Raw genomic sequence first — 19111 nt, 5'->3', positions numbered from 1 at the left:
GCCCCAGAGATACTGAAGGTAAGAGACCTCTTCGCTTCTTTTGTGAATGGCCATTACATCTGTATAAGAATTGCTGTTTCTAAACAAAATGCATTACAAATGCTGCAAGCCCAGGTACAGCCAACAGTGTTCAGAGTGTGATGCAGCAGAACAATTCTATCTGAACACTTGTCCAACATGCTCTTGTCCAGCATTTCCCAGGCACCTGTCTGTGCACACACAACACCTAATAGTAAATTGTGTGACAATCAGTTCAGACCTGGACAATATTCTGAGGGGGTTTGGGACTAACAGCTGTTTCTCCAGTAACTTCACCTTATGAATTAAACACTGTTTCGTAGTGGACTCCATGTAGCACCATACCCTGGAGACCTGTCGTGCCAAATTCCCAGAAGTCCTGGATAAATCTAGAAAATCTTTCTTTCCCCAGGCACTTACCCAGTAAGAAATAGAGATAGGGCAACTGAGGCCATGGGATGGGGTACTGAGAGTAGCTGCACTGAACACGTTCCTTGGCTAAGATCATATCATATTAACTTCTCTCAGCAACTGAGGAATCTAAGAAACATTGTACTTCAAAAACCACAACTTTTTGCTGCCTTATAGCCTATGACATACAGAATTTCCTTCAAGAAATAAGATTAAAAATTTTGATTTAGTTCTAATTTGGACTAAAGCCAAATGTCAAACTTTTGAGATTTGCTACAAGGAAAGAATTCTAGCCAGTTCCAACTCCAGGCAAAGTCATTCCCAGGTGAGATTGCATGTCTCTGCCATGCTTCCATTACTGTCTGGAGTGGTTAACATGCATAGAAGCTTCAGCTGAAAAATAAAAAGCTCAAACCTTTTTAATTTTGTAAGAACAGAGGCAGGGAATAATGGATGGCTCTTTCTACTCTAGGTGAACTTAGAAATTAAGAAAACAAAATTCCAAAAATAAATGTTTTAATTGAAATAGCTGATTATTTTTTTGGGGTGAAATTTTGTTATCTCTTTAATATTTTCAATCTTCTGAGTGTGAATAAAACATTTTCTTTTTTAAAAAAAAGCCATCCACCCCCAAAAACCTGGATCTGAGACATTATGTCCAAAAAGCTTCTAATTTCTTAGTTCTTGTGAGATAGCAAAAGTGCATCAGCAGAAATAAATGTTAATAACCTGGGGAAGCAAGACTTGTGAATGTATAACACCATATTGGGCTATAAGTTACTTTGGGGTGCTATTTGAAGAAGAATACTCAGATAAAGGAATTTATTATAGTTTAATAATTTGTGAATTTGTACTAATTAATATATTAGAACCAAATTACTTTGGTGACATTTCAGGGACCAAATTAAATAAAATGTCTATGGTATGTTAATTTGAACTCATAAAAGGCTAATTTGCATATGTAATTTGGATCAATTAAGTCTTCTCAACTTTAAATAGTGATAATAGAAATGTAAAAATCTGAGTAGCTGTTAGGATTAATTAAGAGTGATACATCTGGGAAAAGCAAATTACAGTGTCATTTTTAGATGAGAATGAGATTTAAAATTTAAAGCTAATATGCATAAATATATATAAAAACATGTGATATCTGCAAAAGAGTGGGGTTTTTTTGTTTGTTTGTGTTTGTTTTTTTTTTTTAGAAAAGCTCTATAGATAATGAGTTTTTCATGATTAGACGTTAGTTTTGCCTGAAAAATAGGCAGACAATAGTAACATTTTTACTTTCAAAGAAAACTTAAGTGTGGGAACTCTGACAAAAATCAAAGTGACTTTCATTTTCTTTTGAAAACTTAAAGAGTAAAAACTGCAGGCTAGTTTTGGTCCTTTTGAATTTCCACAGTGGAGTTAAACTGGAGTTTAATTAGCAGGGTAAATGAGATTAAAATATGTCCTTGAAATTTTAATGATATATACAAAATATATAAGAGTTCCTTAGGAACAGCAACATGCTTTTCTTGAACAACAAGAAGTGGATGTAGACTGGTTGGCTGTGCATTTTAAGAGTTCTTTTTGTTTATGGAATGGGCAAATCCTACAGTAAGTATTAAGAGAGGCCTTTTAATAAATAATTGTTTGTGAATTATTTTCTGTGTAACAGATGCACGGTTGTTATTGTATCAGGTCATCATCACTCCCTCTGCAGTGAGAGGATTCAAACATCAGGCAGGATTTACAATGTGATTGTCCCTTTTGGATGTCCATAGTGGCGTCAGTCTGATGTTTCTCAGCTGTGTTTCAGTGTGAGCCAAGTTTCTAGTGAGGTGAGATGCCAACAGAGCCAATATGGGGCAAAAGCAGGAATTACCAAAATGCAGACCCTGGTGTCTTCAGGGTCTCTATAAGTTTATCTCAAACCAAGAAATACCTTTGCATGGCAGTGGGAGCTGGGGTTGCAGCATGGTCCAGCATAGCTTTGCTGGCTTTTCATTTCCCTTCCCCATGTGTCTGTAAACACCTGCTTTGGATAGGCCTGGAAAACCAGCTGGCAGGCAGCTTTCAAGATCCCAGTCAAGTCCACGGCCAAGTGCCCTTCCTCACTGTTGTTGCTACTGCTAGCAGCCATGGGGTGGTTAAATTTAGCTGAGGTATGCTCTCATAGTTCTTAAGCACAGTTTTAGTTTGGGTGCACATGCATGCCCTACTGAGATGTTTTTCTTTCGATTATATGCTCTAGCAATGTCTTGCCAGGATGCTTTGTGCCTGTACATTTATTTAGGGAAGGAGCTGCGTTTTCCTGCCAGCAGGCCAGAATATTGAGGCTTCAGGCTGCTGAAGGAGCAGTTATCTACTCCATATGTGGCAAAGTCAGAGTTCTGGGATGTGTCTTTTCAATAGCTTAAAAAAAAAAAAGTGGAGAGAACATATTTTCTTACCCTCCACTGAAATGTAAAATCTCAAGTTGTAAATGCCATTAATGAAAACCCAAGGGTGTATTCAGAACTACAGCATTTTGCATGGCAGTTTCATGCACTGCTGCTATGCCACTAGGCTTATTAAATTATAATTGCAATTTAAAAAAAACTATTACAATTGGGTGGAAAACCTACAGAGTTCATTTGAGAAGAGACAAGAATAATTAAAGCCACAGAGTATCATAAATGGAATTCAGCCCCATTTAATTTTAATCCACATTGGGTCATTAATATATACTGCTTTCCAGAAAGTACAGAAAAAAGCTAATCTTTATGCTGCAGGAAAACATGATTAAAATCCCCTACCTGAGAAGTTTGTTCTAAATTAAATTACTGTATGTTTGTGCAAAACTCAAACAAAAATGTTTACAGTCTACAGCATGTGCATTAAATGTAGCTATGACTTCTCTTGGCTTCTTGCCGTCAGTTTGAAATAATTTCCTTCTAAACGACACGTTCCATCAAATCCATCGTATATTAGAAACAACCCTTACAATATCAAAGTTGCTTTTATCACAGTGAATGGCATGTACTCAGATTTCTTTTTGTGTAAGCCATATGCTGTAGAAAATATGATGTTGAAAATAGAAAAATAAGTAGTTTTTTCTTTTGTTACAGAGGATTTGTGGTAAGAAATGATTCCTGGTTTTAAAAAGCTGCAAATTACAAAATAGTTTTGTTTGGTTTTTTGCTGGTGTTGGAACAGTGATGAATTTCCCCTATGGCAAAGCAGGGGTGGTGTTGGCAAAGCCTTGCAAACCCCGTCTGCATGTGTGTGTCTAGAGCTGCAGCAGGGGTATTGACACCTATTGTCATCCTCCAGTGTAGCACATCTACCTGTGGGTAGTGTATTTGGAGTTAACATCCTTTTTTCCTTTTTATTTTTTTTGCCACTTTTTGCCACTAAGCACAATTTTGTGTTGATTCAAATACTCGTTGCCAGGGTCCTTTGGATTGTAGGAATTGTACTGGTTTCACCATCTGCTGTTTTGAGGGATCTTTTATTCTGAGGCAATAACCAGCAAATTGTTAGTTTTTTGGTTTAGTGGGGGTGAGGTTTCCACATAATATAGGCCTCTCTGGGGTGTGCTCCTTTATTCTTCTCTGAATCCAACGACATCAGCCAAATACCTTAATGGCAAGTGATAATATGGGCTGGGTTTTGTTTGAAAATACTGTGATCCAAATCAACCAGCCTTTGAAAACAATTTGAACATTTCTTATAATAAGAGTTGGACTAGAACATTTAAAATAGTTTCCCTTCGAAAAATTTTTAAGTAGTCTTTTTAATGTTATACATGTATTAAATAGAACATCCAATTTAGGATTAAATAGGTGGTCTTGTGTGTGCTGACTTTTAATTCTTGTTAGTCCTGCCTGACTGTTTATAACGTGCATGCTTCACTTGACATTATGTATGTATGCATGCTAGAAACTGATTGCTGGTGAAACATGGCATATTTCATTCCTGTATCATTCTACAAATCACTTAGAGCAATCTGCAGTCATTACGAGCTAAATATAGACTTAGTGTCCTATCTTGCTAGTAGTATAGCTGCTAACACAATCCATGGCAGAAGAGATAGGATATGAAGTATTGCTGTCTACTTTAAGGAAAATAAATTCATGTAACTATTTGTCTATAAAAGATATATTTAATCCAAGCTTTATGGCCAAACTTGCAAGATGAATTGCTGCTGAGAGAACTAGTTACATCCTAGGAATAAAAAAAAAATAAACTCATGACCCACGATGCAATAGTATTATGAAACTTGGCTGACAACATGAGAGGATGATGCATTTTATTACCTAGTCTTATTTGTCCATTTACCTTAACATCAACTTAATTCAGTGGAGGGAACTTTCCTGACCTCAGTATGTTGCTTATGCATGATAGCTTATACAGATATTTTAGGTATTTATTTTGTTTAAATCAGATAACATGATCTAATTTTATGGCAAAGCTTTACTATCTGCTTCATTGATGTTTCCTTGCAGTTTGGGAGGGATGCTGGCCAGTGCCCAGCCTGCAGTGGAATTCCTGTCAGGGAAGCAGTAAATGCAGGGATCCTTTTATGGACCCAAACTTTGGCTCTCAGGTTTATAGCCCTCACATGTTGGTGAGGACTTGGGTGCTCCTCTGGCAACCATGGGATGACGCACCAATGTCACTTTTACATTTTCATTCTGCTTGTGACCCATCTGAGGGATTAAGCATATATTAGCCTCTGTAATCATGTTGGCAGAAAAAGTAAAAAAAAAAAGGACTGAATTTTGTTTTACTATCTTATATATTCACCCATTAAGAAGTAGCATTAACATAGGGATGAAGTTGTATAAACCCTATTAGAGGAGTAAACTGACTCTTTTGGAAGTTTCCTAGTGCTGGTGTCCTCATTGAGAAGGTTGGTTGGAGTCTTTTCATCTTAATTTTGCATGAGTCTCACTTCCTCAAAAGCAATTGAAATTCATACTTTTAGTTCACAGTTTTCCCTTAAATAAATTAGAAAAAGTCCAGAACATTTTTATTTTATTATGCAACTATTCATAAGTAAGCTCTGATAATTTCATACATGGGTATAAATTTTTTATATGTGATCCTTCTGCATGATGCATTTTGAAGTTATGATCTGTAGAGTTTGGAAGAAAACGTGAGCAGAATCTGTACAAATCCTATCTGGTCCAGTCACACCACTAAGTGGCATGGTCTAAAGAGCCATTTTTACTTAGAGATTAAGAATCATGGAGAGGTGTTACAATATATGCATGAAAGGAAGTATATAATCTGCAAAGTCACAGCTACAAGCCTCACAGTTGTTACAATTGTCCAGCACTGACAAGGCAATGCTGTCCTAACTGTTTGGCAGAGATGTTGATGAGATGAACAAGCAGCAGACATCTGGCCAGAAAGTTATGCTATGAAAAAAATCAGGAGGCTAAATAATTGCTGCAGGGTTAGTGTCAGAAGACAGTGAAGAAGTGTTTAACCCATGCACTGAGTTGGGAACACCCTGTTATACTGACTTACTGCATGAACTTTATCTTAAAATACTTTGTAGGATCTTTTCATTCTACCTCTACTGCTCCAGAAACCTTGTCACACTGAGCATGCCTCTGTCTTTAGAGGAAAAGGCTTTTTCAACTCAGCAAGTTGTGGTTGGTTGAGACAGTGAAAGGTTTTAATAGTATTAAAATAGCCTTAGCACAAACAATTATTTTGCCAAGGATCTTTATCAGAAGTTGGCTCCCGTCACAAATTTGCCACCAATTGCAATGCTTTCAAGAAGAGCACTTTAGAATTAAGAAGAGTTGCATGTAAGTTAAAACAGGATTGTTTCTTCTCAGAAAGGTGGGTCTACCTAGAGTTACAGATTGGAACCAGAAATCCATACTCTATGAACAGCTACCTTAAGGCAGCTTCTCTTTATGATGCTGCCGAGAGCTATTGATATGGTGATCTTAGTATTCCAAAAGTAATAGCAAGATCTGTAATGATCTCAAGCACAACATAGTTTGTTAGAAATCTGAGTCAGATGAAACTCCTGTGATGTAGCCTGGTGGTTCTTTTGTTCTTTATCTGCTTGTGACTCCATAACTCTTTCCCAAAACCTTAAGACATTTCAAGAAGCTACCTTAGTAGTCTGAAAATGCTGGCTCAGTCTTTGCCTTCTGAAGCAAGCAGTGCTTGAAAAGGGCCAAGGGGTTACAGTGGGTGTGTTCACCTGCATGAGCTGGTTCCTCTGCTAGGGTCATATTCAGTATTTACTGATGACATTGGGAGACTCCAATAACAATAAAAACTCAAACCACTCTACCTTTTGATCAGTATTTTCAATCAATTTTAATTGCTGAAGGTGACAGTTCAGAAGTCAAACTAGGGACTCAAGTCAAACTGACTCTCAAGTCAGTTTTACAAGTTTGGCATGAAAAGAGGAATTTTAACCCAATGATCTTCTAAAATGATAAAGGTAGATTTAATCATTGCACAAATGTATTCAAACATTAAATTAAAATCAATCATTAGTTCATAGATTTTACCAATGTAAGGGTACTGAAGATAAATGCCTTTTAAAGGCGCGGGGCTAGATCCATTACTGTGGGACAATATCTTACAGATTAGTAAATTATGTATGTTATCACTTCTTTTTCCTATCAATGCTAAATAATGAATTGCCTTTTATGATTTAACCTTGGATGCAAAATAATTCTTTGGCAGAGTGCATGTACAAAGGGGAAACAAAGTAGCACCTCAGCCTGGTGGGTGTTTTAATAGTTCTTGGGGAATACAGCATCACAACCTATGAGTAAAGAGAAGCAATAGAGATTTAATTGTTACAAGTCAGATTAATCAAAAGCCAAAACTCTAAATTTTTTAAAATGTATGAATATATGTTAAATCTCTCTATATATTGAATACTTCGAGGGTGATGGGGAATTGCCAGGATCTGCAGCTCCCATGTCATTGCATGGTCTGTATACATTCAAAAGGCTTGAGAGTCCAGGAGTTCATGCTACATGTGTGGGATGATGAAATTCTAAACAAACTCACCTCTAAGAGCTGTTTGCAATTTGTTCTTCTCCATTTTCTGAGGTTGAAGTCCAAACTGACCAGTCATACATGACCCAAGGAAGCAGAATTGCTGGGTTTATAGAGTTCAAAAAGTTTGATTATATGTTCTCAATAGCAATTTTCCAGTCCAGTAGCTTATGGTATCAATTACCGTACACTGGGAGATGTGCAAGAGTTCCTACTGCACAAATGCACAGCAGATAGAATGTCATAATAGAGCAGTTTCACTACTACCTTGTTTGTTGGGTTTTTTTCTTGCTTCATCTCCTATTTTTCAGACTTCTTTACCAAGTATCTGGGCTGTTGCATCAGATTTATTAATCGATAATTTGGGTTTTTCTATATAAACATTAAAGCAATGAGCATACCCAATATTAGGATAATAAGAAGCATACATTAAAGTAAAATTATATTCAGTGGCAGCAAATCTGATAAATTGTTTTAAACAGAAAAGATCATATAGAATTCCTTGGAAGTAGTCTTTGAGGAAAACCTGTAAGCCTGTAAGGAAAGGAATGAGTCAAGAGGCTGAGATCTAGAATGGCAGAAATCTAGAATATAGAGTCATAGTATTTAAATAATCTGATCCAGTTCTCCACAGGCACTGTGCAGAAGTGCCTTAGCTCTAAAGAGTGCACATAATACCTACTCCAGCTCTCACCAGACACTGCAGCCCACAAAGCCATCTTCCAAGACTCAATCAAACCTACAATTTCTGGGAAAAGACCAGAAGCCAAGCTGTGTGCCACAGGAGGAGAACAGCTTAAAAGCCGATGTTCTGGTCCTGAAATGGTTGGGAAAATACTAAATAAATGTCTAGGTGATCTTAAGATGATGAGTGTCTGCCAAAGCAAAAGCACTTTTCTGGACAATGAAGTGACTAAGTGGATATGTAAATACAGTGCAGATGTGATTTTTATTTATCTGTACAGAGGATGCTCTGCACTCTGCTATTCATCAGCCTGGACAGACAGGAAACCTTGATCCTAAGGAAAGCAGGGAAAGAACTCGGAATAATTTTATGTCTTTGTGTCATCCTATTACTCCCTCAACCTCTTTCTCCATCAGTTATCTGCAAGTAGACTGAATCTAAATTTTGCTGCTTGTTCTGGCTAACTACTGTAAGATGTGCTAGGAAATGTTTAGTCTGCAGACCTTTATCATCTCAGATGCTGTAGCTTCCTCTTTAACTTGATGAATCTGGTTTAACAGCCTTCTCCCTATAGCTCCTCAGAATGCTACATGTGTACAGTAAGCAATAATGAAAAGAATCATATTGTTTACTTTTGTAATATTTGTGACAATTTACATGAACTTGTAATTAACTGAGCATAAAGGATGTGTAGAAAAGTTCTGTGCTGTTCTACCTGTCCTTTACTCAGTAATTAAGAGTGCACTGGTACAGATGTATTGGAGGCAGATACTATCCAAGTCCTGACAAAGAACCACAATTATTCATCTAATCTAACATCATGCCCACCTTGAATACTAACTAGAGCACTTGATCAGAATTGTCAAAAGACACTTCCACTGCTCTCCTACAACATCTCCTCTGGTAGATGCTGTCTTTCACATGACTTACAAAAAATCTCTCCAGTTACATTTTGCATTTCTCTGGCCATGGATAAACATAACAATAAATGTGTGTCTGTCTTTCTTCCTTTCTCTGCTGAATATATTTTTATAGACAAGTCTTTCATGACTTTGTTTACATGCTTTTCCTGGCAGTAAAGTTCTTAAAGCTGTCATTTTTATTGAGTGTCAAGAAGATGGAGTTAAGCTTTTTTCAGTGATGACCAGTGATAGGACAAGGAGTAATGGATACAAATTGGAGCATAGGAGATTTAAGGTGAATATCAGAAATTTTTTTTTTACTGTGAGAGTGACAGAGCACTGGAACAGGCTGCCCAGAGAGGTTGTGGAGTCTTCTTCACTGGAGACATTCAAAACCCACCTGGACACGTTCCTGTGTGATGTACTCTAGGTGACCCTGCTCTGGCAGGGGGGTTGGACTAGATGATCTTTCGAGGTCCCTTCCAATCCCTAGGATTCTATGATTCTATGATTATTTTTTTAAAAAATATATAGAATTCTATTAGTCTTTCACTTCTACTCATGTGGTAGAGGCCTAGATTGGAGGACCTAGTCTTGTACTTAACTGTTAGAGTTCTGATTTCACTGACTTCAAGGGAGTTTATTCTGATTTATACTGTGGCTGTAATAGCAGACTCGGGCTTTATGATAATAGACAGTAATGTGGTGGTTTTATGTGGCTTAATACTCAGTTCCACTCTAGGATGTGTAAGTTCCCATTAACAGTGTATACACCATGAGCATCCAGGAGGTGAGATGGTTTGACCCTGAACTGGAGAAATGATTCAAACTACCACAGCTACTTTTCTCTTTTATGGGAAATTTTATCATACCTGAGGGTATGCAGCTTGTCATTTGGGAGCTGTGTGCTTTGTAACCTCAGTGAGACATGAGAATGTATAAACTTGGCAAGAGTTTCCAGTATTTCTGCCAACCCTTGTTCATTATTCAGGAGGCAGGATCTGATGCATATTTCAGGAGTACTTGCAGAGTGATTTACTTGGGGCTCAATTAGTTGGTCTTAAATTCCTGTAGTCCTGCTCTAATCTCCAGTAATAATTCAATATACTGTTTTGTTTCTATATTAGATTTTTATAAATTAGTGCTCAAGTATTGGTTTAGAAAATGCAGTAAGTGTGAATATTCCTGATTCTCATGTATTTTGAATGCTATGAAGGTAAAAGCTGAGGAATCAGTGGCTTATAATTTGATCACATTTGGGAGAATTTCTGAGTAACAGAACGATTGCCCAGAAACCAGGGTACCACTTATATCCAAAATTCAAGCCCTTGCTAAAGGTCACAGGTATACTGGACTAGAGCATCTCAACAGAAAAGCTGTGAGCATTTTTATCATACATAAAGAATGTATTTCTTGACTAAACTCACTTCAGAAATTTTTCAAAATTCCTATCTTGAAACTCTGGAAAGCAAAGACTGCAGCAGATACCCAAGGTGGAAAACTTCAGCCTGCCAAAATTATAGACTATATAATGTTGGGATGACTCAAGCTTCTTAAAGTCTAGGTAGCACTACAACATCTATCTGAAGTTAATGTATACTTTATTCCTGTTTTAGAAGTTAAAACTGACAAATCTACACACATGTTTTTAACAATATAGATAAAGTTTGAACGCCTTTTAATCTATCAAATAGATAATTCTGGGATGATGATCCAAGGTGTCAGATGTGAAACTATGGGAGATGCTTCCCATCAAAGGTGCCGGGCAGTTATCCCGGCAGCTTGAATTTGCCTTTAGGTCATTAGTGTGGATAGGTTGCTAATAAGCTTTCTGGGCTGTGTTATTTTCACAATTTTAAACTAATTTTGTTATCTGAAGAACCAATGCATTTAAATTCTGTTTGTGTATAAGGCCTTGCATAAATTAATTGATGAGATTTTTTCATAGATCCTCTCTTTGATTCTAAAAGCATGATTGCTCTTGTTGAAAGTGATGTTTTCAGAATACTACATATGTATATGTTTTAAAGTAACCCAAGGTCTATTTTCTTTGATTTTTGAAGAAACAAAAAAGAGCTTCTAATTTATAACAGTCTATTCTTATGTGCCAGCCTTTCACTGTAATAAGTCCTGCTAAAATGTGTAAATCCTCAATGTGTGCTATGTGGAATTTGCTTTGACTAATGAATACACATCAAGCTTCTTTTTATTCTTTGAATGCCTCTAATTTTTGTTATTTTCTGTCACTTTTAGTCTTTTTATTTAATCTCATTTTTAAATCCATGTGTGCTTAGAAATCAGGTCCTGGCACTGATGTAATGGTGTCTTGACACCTTGTGAGATCTTTAAGATGTGGAAGGTTGTATCAACCAACATCCCCTGTGGTTTAGGATAATGCAGTTATGTCTATGGCACTTTACAGTAACACCTTTTTATGGTTTGTACAATTCTTGTAAGTGTTTAGAAATACCAATCAAATATTAATGACAAAATCCTGACATGACCTTAAATAGATAAATCAATAGGAGTAATGCTACAGTGCTCAGGAAAGGTTTCAGTTCAGCAGAAGTCTGATTTTCTTTTTTCTGTGAATAATTACACGAGTGATACCAGACATGAGCCTGCTGGGGGACAGAGGGATGGTGGCACCAGCATATCTGGGGCACTGGGGTCCTTCACTGCAGCACGATGGGCATTCCTGGCACTTCCAGCCATCTCTAATCCTGCTCTGTGCATGGAGCAACCACAGAAGCCTGTGAGCCAGCCTAGATTTTAATTTTCTAGGCTATATACCCAGCTGGTTCATTTCAGTTTTTTCTGTGCTCCAGGAATTGTAGACTTTCACCAGCTCTAGCTGCAGGGCTCAGTTCCTGGAGCCATCATTAAGCAATTGGAGATTCACAAAGGGAAATGTCACCCATATATTATTACTGTCTGGCAAGTATTAGTCTAAACAAATTAATTTTCACTAAAGGATTTTTACACTGTAAAGCAGTTGGATTTGATTCTTAATTTTTTCAGCAAGAAGTATAATGTTTAGTCCCTAACCAGAGCTGCCAGAGTCTGTGCCAGGTTTTGTTCAGAAGGTGCAGTTCCAGCTCACTTCACCTACTCTGTGAGTTACTTGCCAGGCTGCTCTCTGGACAAGCAGTACTTGCTGCTTTGTTTCTCAGACTTTCTCTTGGGTATTGGATCAAGCATTTAATTGTCAGTGCTCCCAGCAGAATGTAAACTGGCAAAAGCTGTTCTCAGAGGCATTTGTTGTTACTTTTTACTGACTTTGTTATAAGTCATGGACTAAGAAAAGCAGGATGGCTTTTGCAGTGTTCCTCTTTGTGAGTTTGACCCTGCTTAGAAGATCAATTTAAAAAAAAAACAACACATTTGCAGAACTTGTGTATTTGCTCTGAGTAGTCATGCAATTAGAAATTGGGTGATAACTGCAAAACGTGTTATCTATATTTAAGGCATAGGAAATGCTTGTGTTCTTTTCCTTGTCCTTTAATTAGGATAAAGGCCTGTTTTTGTACACAGGTCATTAGGAGAGAGCATGGGGGTCACCTGAATACATGTGAAAGCGGATGACTTTTCCTTAAAATAAAGTGAGCTGATGAGTGTGGTGCACTCAAGGATTTAGGAGTTCAGGGAGACTTGACTAAATCTCTGTAACAGTATGTGTACTGCAGAAGAAAGTAAGTTGAATGAGTGATTAGTAAGTAATAATGGTAGTTCCTTTGCTTGAGCCCCTTTCCCCTCTGTTTTCCTTTGCAAATCATTAATAGCTCACAAGTCTCCATGGACTACATGCTCTGTAATGCCATATTTAACCTGTTTGCTTTCATGGCAACAGTGATAATAAAGGCCTTACTCAGATGTTCAAAAGGTGAAGTTTACTGTTGCTTTCACATGCTACTCAGCTAACTTTGTATATAAAGTGCTCCAGTAACTGGTTCAGCAGCTGTAACTTCCATTGTATTAAATTGTATTGCAAACATGGACAGGTGGCATGCAAGAGGTCACAGCAGGATGAGGTAACTTGGGAAAAACAGAGTTTGAACACATTGGGAAGATTAGACAGGCCTCTTGCCATACTTGCTTTGCTGCTCCTGCTGCTGCACTGGGCTGATCCAATGTCTGAGCTGAGCTTTGGCATAGCCATGAGTACCTGTTAAGGGCCCGGCAGCATGTCCAGTTACTGAAGCGTGGGATTAGGAAGCCAGTTTAGAGTGCAAAGGTTGTGGTTATGAAAACTGAAACTTGATCTAGCAAACTGTCAGTGCACTGGTGATACAGGGTTGGAAGACAGAGAAATTAAGAAAATGTATCTGTTTGCTAGTTCTTAGAGACTCAGGATAGGGATAAGTGACAAAGCTTTTAGTGTATTCAGAAGTCACTTGAAAATGCTGGCATTGCAAATCTCACTTGGCTGCCTTTATAGTGACTTTATTTGTCATTACTGGAATTATGAAAAGGTTCTAATGCATGTATCTGTCAGGTCTTGAGTTGTCTGCAACTTGCAGGGAAAAGAGAATATCTTGTGGCTCACGTAAAGCCACAATCTTACAGAACTGTCTAGAAATATCTGCTATTTCTGGCTACTAGCTGCAGACAGTGTAAAAATAATTGTACTGCTGCTGCAGGTGTCCATGATCTAATTACCTGCTGTAAATTATTAGGTGCTGTAAATGATTAGGGATACCATATCTATATTAATTGGATACTATATTATGCAAAGAATGCTTTTTCAGAAAGAAAAAGGAAGATCTAGAATATGTTTGACAAATTTCCCCTTTATGTCTTCAGTTGCTGTTGTAGTTTATGTGGGAGAAGTAATGACCAGTAGAAGGTAGGGGAAAAAGCTACTCCCAAAGTCCCAGATTAACATTTGCCTCACATGGGAATAGGTAAAAAGTTAAAAATGAGGTGGAAAAACCTCACACAGTAGTTAAAAGGATAAAAGGCTGTGTCATCTTGGTGCACTCCTGTCCCTTGTAGGATTGCACAGATTCCCCTTAAGACTTGCATGGATCCTGCTCAAGACTTGCACATTTGCAGTGATGTTACTCAGGGGCTGGGTGGTCAGGGCTGTTGTGTGTGATCTGCAACATCTCATCACATTTGGTCTTGGCTTAGATTGTTGGATTCTATGAATAGTAGTCCAAGACCATGTAAGCATGTTTTTTTTTGTGGACCCACCTGAAATACATACCTTGGTATATTACATATTGACTATGACATGGGAGGAAAGTACTATGTACTTGCTAGTCTTCTGCTCCGTGTTTCTGTGCTGTCTTTGTCTGCAGATTGTTACTGCTTGTATGGTGGTTGTGGCTGGTTTGCCTGTATTTTCTTTTTCTTGGACAATTCATAATTTACACCAACATAGGGATTTTGTTAGCCACCTGCCTCCTTCAGTGAAGTGGAACGTTTTAATTCTATTATCTGCTTCAGCTTTGACTGCAGATAATTGTTAAAAATAATTAGGTTACTACTGCTGGTATTTAATGCTGTGAGGACAGCATTTGTGATTGTGAAAATACTGAAGTCTCAAAAGTTCTTGCTTCTAGAGGTTTATTTTCTGTTACATTTAGAAGAAAAATACAACTTCTCATGAAGCTGGATGCATATCAGATGATCCTCAGACTAATAGTTTTCTGGTAGATTTTTCTTCTGGTAGATTAGCATTGGAAACAATAGATGTTACATTAAAGAATTATGCCCACTATGTTCAGTTTCAGGTGGTATACAGCTCCATAAAAATGAAGGAATTGGTCCCACCCTGTTGTTTAATAGCAAAATATCTTGAAATTCATTGTCATTCTGCTTACAAACTCCACTGCTTTGGATTATTGCAGCATTTATTTTTGTAGCATCTTTCCTGTTTTAGCCAATACCAAACAGGAGACAATGCTAGGGGTAGTGCTCAATATTAACTACTTCTTTGATCAGGGATGATCTGCTGGTGTTTGTGCTGGTGTCTTAGCAGGTTTGATTGCACAGTAGGGGCCATATATCACAGAGATGAAAAGATGAGACAAACTTTAAAATCATTGTCCCTTGGTTGCTGGCTTGGAATTTTGTTACCTGTTCTTGTGAATGGGTTCTGCTAAGTTTAATATCAATCTTCTCTTATGCAGATCACATTCATTTTTTCTGTAAAATACCAGTGGGATATACTGGAAAAAATTACATAGGTAAGTAAGATTAACCCAAACAAGCCTTTTTTTTTCTCATAATTTACCTCTGAGATTTTACCTCACCATTTCATCATGTAAGCTTTGATTAAAGCTTCTGTACAGCTTGGTGTTTAATTGCTTAAAAAGCTTTGACTGTCACTGCTGTCTATGACTAGAGTACCTGTCTGGCACTGAGGACTCAAGGGATGTGATGGACATAAATTTTTGCAAATGCCTTGGGAGCCAATACAGAAATAGAAATCTTCTCTGTTGGCAGCTCTACCGTGATTTGTTATCATTTATGGAAGCAAGTAATAGATTCGAGCTATATTTAAAAAAAAAAAACAACCAACTTTTGTTGTTGTTGTTCACATTGTATCACAAAAAGGACTGCCTATTCCAAAGGTCTTTCTATGATGATCAAGTTTTGATGTGTTTTCTTAAGAAAACCCAAATGAAACCTGGGGAGTGGCCTATTACGTCAGCTCAAATTTCTGAAGATTTTGATCTTTTTTCTCTTTGAGCAAATTAAAATGAAATTATGAAATTGCTCCTGAATTTAACTCTGTCCAGCTGTATTATCTATGGTTCATGTATTAGAGAAGCTGTGATTCACTGTTCATGAATTCTAATAGAAAGTACAGCATTTATTCAGCTGAAGCAGAATCTAGGATTATGATCTTGTAGTACATGAAGAGACGTTAGATGGCCACCATGAGTACACAAGGACAATATTAACCCTTCTGTTTCTTGGTGGGTCAGAGGGTGGAAAGATGAGAGCTGGTATTATAGCTGACATGAAAATGATGTTTTCATTGTCCTGCCCCCCTGCTCACCACATTCAGAGGTAGAGGCTTAACCACTGTAAATAAATGTAAACATTTTTCTTAGTCACTGAATTCTACTTAACCTGTTGCCAAGTTATTTCTTTCTTATTTAGAATTTCAGTTACGTATTATGCTCAGTTGTTCTCTGTTGTAGTTTTGGTTGGCCTTTGGGGTACAGTAAAACAGTCCATCTGTCTGCTCAAAAACTAGCTGCATCTGCATTTCATTGCTTTTGTAAATTAAATAACTTCAGTTTTCTGGTGCAAAGAGAAAGGAATTTCGACCCAGCCATGAGAATCAGAATCAAGTAGGTAAATAATTCCCTTGATTAGTTTCACATGAAACAGTTTTCAGGCTGTTTTAGCTAAGTGGGTGCTGCTGCAGGCCTGCAGATCCAGGCAGGGGGAGCTTAAGGATCACAATCCAGTCCTGTGTCTTGCATCACTTCTCTAGATTGTTGCATTAGGTGGAGTCCTGGGCTGCAGCTGTTATACAAGTCACACAGTAGTTACTAGCACAGCTATGACCCATTTTCTCCTGTGATGGAGTTAGTGTGGATGCCAGGAAGGGAATGCATGGGTGAGGAACCATGGGAGTGCCATGGGGAAGGCCATGGGCTTCAGAGGCTGAGACATCACATCTATTGCCTCCGTAGCTAAACAGTGGTCAATTATGGAAGTATTTGGCATAATCAGAGCTCCTCTTCCAAATGGAAGCAATCTTTGAACTTCTTTTTCTCCGGTGGCTCAAAAGACACAATGCAAGCTAAGCCTATTTCAGGCACTTTGACTAAGATCACAATTGCCAGTCTTCTTTATTATAATAATTTATGCTGCAATGTAATTCCTAAAGTAACAGTAATAATAATTCAGATGGTGACAGACTGTTAATTAAAATCACTACAGAAGACTTCAGCTTTTAACAGCTTCAGTCTTCCTACTGTCAATACATATTGGAGTGCAACAGTTTGCTAAGATAAAGTAAAAAAACCTGGTGACAGCTCTGAGAGCTGAACACACCCTGGCTCTCTCCAGGTACAGGCAGAGAGCTAACTAGGAAAACAGTGCTTCTATCAAGTTTTTGCTTTGATTTTTACTGATTTTAAGGACATCTTTCAAGTATGGGAACAGCTAGTAAACAACAAAAATTCACGTAAAGCAACTGTCTGATCTACATCCTGGAGGATTAGCTTCTAGAATAGTACTGAAAATAATGAAGGAATATTGAGCAGAAGAGGAAACTGGCAAGTGTGAAAAACTTCCAGAGGGACTGCAGTTGGCTCTTAGCCAAACTTATAATAAAGTTACCAATACAATTCAACTCCAGGCTTTCTTCTGGAAGATGTGTAAACTCTCTCAGTAATTGGATGCAGCATCTTAATTGGTGGATGGTATAGGAAGGAAACCTGCCTCTGTAAATGTTTACCCACCATTTTCCTACTGTGGAGGACTTTGTTCCTTTCTAGGACACAGTAAGAAAAAGGATGAAATGGACCATTAGCTTGACTTGCATGGCAATTTCCATTTGCCTTTATAAATTAGGAATTGAAGCAGTCACATGAACAATTTCAGTTCACTTAGGGAGCAAGTTCCTTGTTGCTTTATTTTATTGTGAAATTCATTTCAGATGCAAGCAGACTGATAAACAGATGATGATGAATAATGAGTTAATCCAAAAAGGCTCTGGTGCTACAACTATCACAGTAGATGCAAAAACAAAAGCATACAAATCCCTTCCTGTATCAGGGTGGATTATCTAATTAATTCAGCCTTCTGAGGCACCTGTTTGCTGAGGTCTGCTATAGGTGGGATTTCCTGTGGGAGACTCTTTCATTAACTTCTTTGACTGAGATTTGAAGCAATGTAGCACAAAGTGTTATGTAAGGACATATACCTTTAGTAGTAGGAATAATTTTTTAAACTGATGGAAATTCTGAAAAAAAATAGATGCTTTCTCAAGCATATAAAAATTTAGACTTTGTTATAATTCAAATATGTGCATTAATGCAGATGAATGATGTGCCATGTGGCCTTGTCTTCAATTCATGATAATGATATTCTCATGTAAAAAAAAAGCTTATTTGCTCCTTTCTAGGTTAGTCAACCATGATCAAAATAAAAGTTTAGCAAGCTAGAAGGGAAGGATCTTTTAATCCCTTTATTTTCCCTTCTTTAGGAGGAGTTCCAATATAGACTTTTAATAGGAAACTTGAAGAGCAGAGTTGGTTCTGGTGCTTGAGATGCATCTGACCATGTTTGAGGTGTTCTCCAAACAGGAAAAATGTTGTCCATCACTGTAGTATTAGGCACATGGTATTCATAAATAATAGCAAATGTAACAGGAAGATGTACATGAATAATGTTCTTCAGTCTTCAAAGGTATCAAGGGGGTCTCTCTCTAATATTTAAGTCCACATTTGTACATGTAGTTTAGTTCCCCTGGGGTTCAGAAAAAAACTTCTGTTAATGCAATATTTTTTGTGAAATGAGAATTTAGATTTAAAAAACCCACAACTTTACTGCAGTAAGTAAGAATGAGGATGATGTACAAGCAGTTCAGATGCTAATATTTTTGCATCCTTCATGGTACTTAATGTGTTTTCCTCAGGTAACTGTTAAAGCAGAGAGGTAAGTCTATCTAAGGCCTTTTTTTTTTTTTTTGCAATTTAGGCTGGTATAAAATGTTTCTAGGTAACTTTTAGCTCACTGATATGCAAACAGACAATTTTTTTTCAAGCTGACATCAAACCTAACAAGAGATCAAAAATGTCTCATGAAAAAACTCGTGGGTAAACTATCAACCATGCAATAAAGTGGTGAGTGTCTGGCAAAGTTAAAGGACAGATAATAACATTCATATGCTGATGTGAAGCTGTTTACTTGAGGGGACTATAAAACTGTCAAATTGTCTGAAGTTGCGATTAAAGTTCATGAATTCTTTTCGAAGATGAGAGACATTCCTATTTGAATGTAGATAAATATTCATGGGAGGATTTCATTTTGGAGGAGAAATTTGCTATTAATAACCGATCTATTCAAGATATAACAGGCTGCTACTTGTATATTGCAGTAGAGGTGATTT

This window comes from Apus apus, chromosome 11 (genome assembly GCF_020740795.1).
Source record: "Apus apus isolate bApuApu2 chromosome 11, bApuApu2.pri.cur, whole genome shotgun sequence".
In the NCBI taxonomy this organism is placed as follows: Eukaryota; Metazoa; Chordata; class Aves; order Apodiformes; family Apodidae; genus Apus; species Apus apus.
This window is presented reverse-complemented; position numbering follows the sequence as displayed.